Consider the following 5,256-nt stretch of genomic DNA (forward strand, 5'->3'; position numbering starts at 1 on the left):
AGTGGGGTTGTTAACCATTGTCATAGGGCAACATGTGTACTAACTGTTTAATGAGAAACTATTTTGTTCTGTAAACCTTCATCTAAAGTAGAATAGCAGCACAACTGGAAAAACGTAATTGATGTCACTGAACTGTGCACGTAGAAATTTTTGAAATGGTGTATCTTTGGCTATGTATATTTAAAAAAAAAAAAAGGTCGAGAAAGGAGAGGGTTGACATGTCATGGGGTTGTTAACCAATGTCATAAAAACAATGTGTGTACTGACTGTTCAATGAGAAACTATTTGTTCTGTAAACCTTCACCTGAAGTACAATAAAAAAATAACTAAATAAATATCTACAAAAAAAAGATTTGTTCATTTTATTGTAATTATACTCCAATAAAAAATATATCGAGCTACAAAAATAATAATAATAATTCAGGAAAATTTCTCACAACTGAAGGATAAGTGTTGTGAGATTGAAATGGCCCACCAAGTGCCCAGCGCACTAGATGAAAATAAATCCTGGTCAACCGACTGGAAGAGATCCACATTTATGCCTATTCCAAAGAATGGTGATCCAACAGAATGTTGAAATTATTGAACAATATCATTAATATCACATGCAAGTAAAATTTTAGCGAAGAGCATTCAAAAGCAGTTGTAGCAGTACATCGACAAGGAACTGGCACAAATTCAAGCTGGATTCAGAAGAGGACGTGGAATGAGGGATATCATTGCTGATGTCAGATGAATCCTGGCTGAAATCAGAGAATGCCAGAAAGATGTTTATTTGTGTTTCATTGACTATGCAAAGGCATTTGACTGTGTGGATCGTAACAAATTATGGATAACGTTGTGAAGAATGGGAATTCCAGAACACTTAATTGTGCTCACGAAGAACCTGTACATAGACCAAGAGGCAGTTGTTGGAACGGAACAAGGGGATACAGCACGGTTTAAAGTCAGGAAATGTGTAAGTCAGGGTTGTATCCTTTCACTATACTTATTCAATCTGTATGCTGAGCAAATAATCCCAGAAGCTGGACTATATGAAGAAGAATGGGGCATGAGGAATGGAGGAAGACTCATTAACAACCTCCAATATGCAGATGACACAACCTTGCTTGCTGAAAGTAAAGAGAACTTGAAGCACTTACTGACGAAGGTCAAGAACTATAGTCTTCAGTATGGATTGCACCTTAACATAAAGAAAACAAAAATCCTCACAACTGGACCAATAAGCAACATCATGATAAATGGAGAAAAGATTGAAGTTGTCAATTTAATTTTACTTGGGTCCACAATAAACACCCATGGAAGCAGCAGTCAAGAAACCAAACGACGTATTGCATTGGGAAAATCTGCTGCAAAAGACCTCTTTCAAGTTTTAAAAAGCAAAGATGTCACTTTCAGAACTAAGGTGCTCCTGACCCCAGCCATGGTGTTTTCAATGGCTTTATATGCACGCGAAAGCTGGACAATGAATAAGAAAGACTGAAGAAGAATTGACGCCTTTGAATTATGATGTTGGAAAAGAATATTGAACATACCATGCCATGGACTGCTGAAAGAATGAACAAACCTGTCTTGGAAGAAGTACAGCCAGAACGCTCCTTAGAAGCAGCGATGGCGAGACTTTGTCTCACATGCTACAGACATGTTATCAGGAGGGACCAGTCAGTCCCTGGAGAAGGACATCATGCTTGGTAAAGTAGAGGGTCAGCGAAAGAGAGGAAGACTCTCAATGAGATGTATTGACACAGTGGCTTTAACAATGGGCTTAAGCATAACAATGATTGTGAGAATGGCACAGGACCGGGCAGTGTTTCGTTCTGTTGTACGTAGGGTCGCTATGAGTCGGAACCAACTTGACAGCACCTAACAACAACAAGGTACATAACTTATACTCACTCTCTATATGGTGGCTATGAGTTGGAATCCACTCAGATGGCAGTGGGTTTGGTTTTTTGGTACATAACCATGAAATTTCAGAACATTACAGGGTTCCAAATAGAAAAAGCAAGTTATCTACACTATCAGGAATCACAGTGTTTTTAGACTTCCTAATAGCAACACTGGAAACAATATAACAAAGTAACAATGCCTTCAAAATTCTGAAAGAAAATATCTATACCCAGCCAAATTATCAGTCAAGTATGAGGATAAAGCAAAAACATTTTCAGATATGGAAAGTCTCAGAAACTGTATTGCCTCTGCATCCTTCTTAAAAGACTGTTAGGGGATATGCTCCACCAATATTAGACAGAAACGCAGGAAAGAGAAAGACAGGGGATTCAGTAAACAAGAGGTCCGAGAGGAAATAGTGAAGAAACTCCCAGGAGGTTGGTAGAGAGAGATCCCAGAATGATAGCTGTGTATCGATGTGGATTGTAACTCAAGAGAGGGCTATCATCAGCACAGTGTGAACTGCCATTGTGCGGTCTTTAGAATTTGAGAACAGAATGCCCAAGAATGTATGGCCCAGATTGAATCTCTTCTTTGTTTGCGCTGCTCTCTCTTCCATGGCTTCCTCCCTGAATCTGCTGAGACACTCATTTCACCCCATGGAAGTGTTCTGCTTTGACCTACACTTAAAATTTGGAGGTAGGTCATTGTCAATAACTGTTCACCTGCTAGAGTTTCATAGACCCTGGCAGAACAAACAAGACTCCTGGGTCAGAGACAAAGGACTTTATTACTCTTGGAATAGCAGGCAGCATGAGCTTCATATCTGCATTGATTCCCTTTGCCCCCAAGTCCCAGGAGGCTCAGATGGATGGCACAGTAGGTCTGTGTCATAGCTGAGGAACCCAAGTTTAGCAAACCCCTAAGCTTATAAGGGGGATGATAGCAACCCTGCCTGACTTTTGCTCTAGAGGGAGACATCTTTTTTTTTTTTTTTATCGTGGACAGCAAACAAATCTGCCCTTTGGCCGAGAGGGAGCCACTGTATCTTCCAAGTCTGTTTGCTATATAAACATCCCTGAAAATATAGTCTGGAACAAAGGTAGTCAATGCCTCTTGACAAGACTTACAAAAATGCAAGAGCCTCGTGGAGAATTGACTCCCAACAGCATGGCAAGCCTGGAAGCCCCCCTCCCACTTCCCTACTGCCCTCTTCCTGTCCCCCTGGACCCTCCATCCTCCTTCCTTTCCCCCTAGCTTCCTGCTCACCGCCCACTACCCCCTTTTACCATTTCCTTCTTGACATACAACTGAGGGATGACCAATACCCCCTGGCCACACTAGAGCCCTTCTAGGTGTACCAAGTGTGGTGAGACCTGTGTTCCCAGGGACTTATGATTTTGCCCTTATGCTTCCCCAGAATGGGCCCCTGGGAGCCAAAGTCAGCTTATGACCTGGGGACTCTGATCGGCTTCTCTTCTCCAGAGAGCCTTTTCCTACTGGGGGCTATACAGTTACCTGGGTTCTCAAAATTCAACAATATATTATTTGGGGATACATACTTAGATAAAAGGAATGTGAGAAGCAAGGGAATAATGAATGCAGAAGCCCACGTGGAGGTTGCCTCTAGTAGAGGAGAGAGGTGCATGATTTTAGGGAGGTGGCGGGGCGGGGCAGGGCTTCTAAGGTACTTGGTGATGTTCTATTTCTTAGCCTGGGTGAGAGATTAATGGGTACTCATTTTATTATTATTTTTAAATGCACATATACATTTTATGTGCTCTTCTCTACATGTGATACATTTCCCAATTTAAAAGTAAAAGAAAGAAAGTGGGTAAGAATGAGTGAGCAGAGGTTTGGAGTCAGAAAAATCCAAGTTCTGCTTCCCACTATCTGGAAGGCCCTAGTGAGTTCCTCTTAATGTGCTGGAGCTCAGTTTTTTCATTATAAATTTGGAATAACTGCAAATACAGCAGAACTGCCAAGTCTCAAGAGTTGGGAGTCTGGCACATGGGTAAGTAAATGACAGTGAAGGTTAGTGACTTCCCTTGGCAGCAAAGAGAGTCAGTTAAGGGTGAGAAAATACATGGGAGGATGAATGATGGATGTTTCTCGGTTCCCAATTCTATTAAATGGGTCATGACAACGATCTCATTGTACCTGTCTCCAAAAGGAAAAAAAATCTAGAGCAATTCAATAAAGCAAGTCAAATTATGGGCTTCGGGCCCCGGAGGGACATCCAAGCACACAGGGGCCAAATGTGGTCACTCTGGAGTGCTCAGGGGAAATGTCTGGCTGTGGTCCACTGCAGAGAGTGGCTGTGGTCTCCTGCAGGGGCCACGGGGCCTCCTGGGCACCCACGAATCTGCACAGACCTGGGCACTTTAGGTGTGCTGTTCACACAACCCAGGCCTGTGTGTGTGTGTGTGTGTGTGTGTGTGTGTGTGTATGAGAGAGAGAGAGAGAGACAGCTAGAGAGAAAGAGCGCAGCAGACCTGATCAAAAAGAGTGAATGAGAGAGAGGAAGGGTGAGCAAGAGAGGGTTCCAGAGAAAGAGAGAAGGGGACACTTGAGAAGGAGGGAGTAAGAGGGAGAGAAAGAAGGTGGGGTGGGAGGAGAGAGAACAGAAGTGGCACCCCTTTAGAACTGAGTTGAGAGCGAGTAGATCTTCTGAGAGGATCTTCCCCCCAGCGCTTCCTAGCTCCCCCAGCTCTCCACCTGTTATGGATTGAACTGTGTGCCCCCAAACTATGTGTTGTAAATTCTAACCTCTATGCCTGTGGTTATAATCCCATTTGGGAATGGGTTGTCTGTTATGTTAATGAGACGGGATTAGTGTACAGTGTGTCTTAAATCGATCTCTTCTGAGATATAAAAGGGATTAAACAAGCAAGTGAAAGAAGCAGAGACTGGGAAGAGACATGCCAAGTCCCCTGAAGACAGCACAGGAGCACAAGCTCAGAAGAGACAAGGACCTTCCTCCAGAACCAACAGAGATAGAAAGCCTTCCCCTAGGGCTGGCACCCTGAATTCAGACTTCTAGCCTCCTGAACTGTCAGAAGATAAATTTCTGTTTGTTAAAGCCATCCACTTGCGGTATTTCTGTTGTAACAGCACTAGATAGCTAAGTCACCACCTCATCGCCCTCCTTCAGTCCCTCGCAACCCCCTGCCTTCCCCACTGTCCCTCTCTTCCCGTCTTCCCTACTGTCCCCCAACCCTTCTCCTAGTCCCCCCACTGCCCCCTCCAGTCCTGCCATCCCCCTCCCTTCTTTCCCTTCCTGTCCCCTCAGCCCCCATCTTTTCCCCTACTGTCCCCTTCCTGTCCCCCCAGCTCTCCCTCCCCTGTTCTCTTTCCTTCCCCCCC

General features: G+C 43.9%; 1 pseudogene; it reads right to left on the minus strand.

The window, feature by feature from the left end:
* LOC101342066 (sorting nexin-11 pseudogene) overlaps window positions 1-5,256 on the minus strand; it is an 88,869-nt pseudogene that overhangs the window by 68,253 nt on the left and 15,360 nt on the right.

Source organism: Trichechus manatus, unplaced genomic scaffold (assembly GCF_000243295.1).
Source record: "Trichechus manatus latirostris isolate Lorelei unplaced genomic scaffold, TriManLat1.0 scaffold00019, whole genome shotgun sequence".
Taxonomy (NCBI): domain Eukaryota; kingdom Metazoa; phylum Chordata; class Mammalia; order Sirenia; family Trichechidae; genus Trichechus; species Trichechus manatus.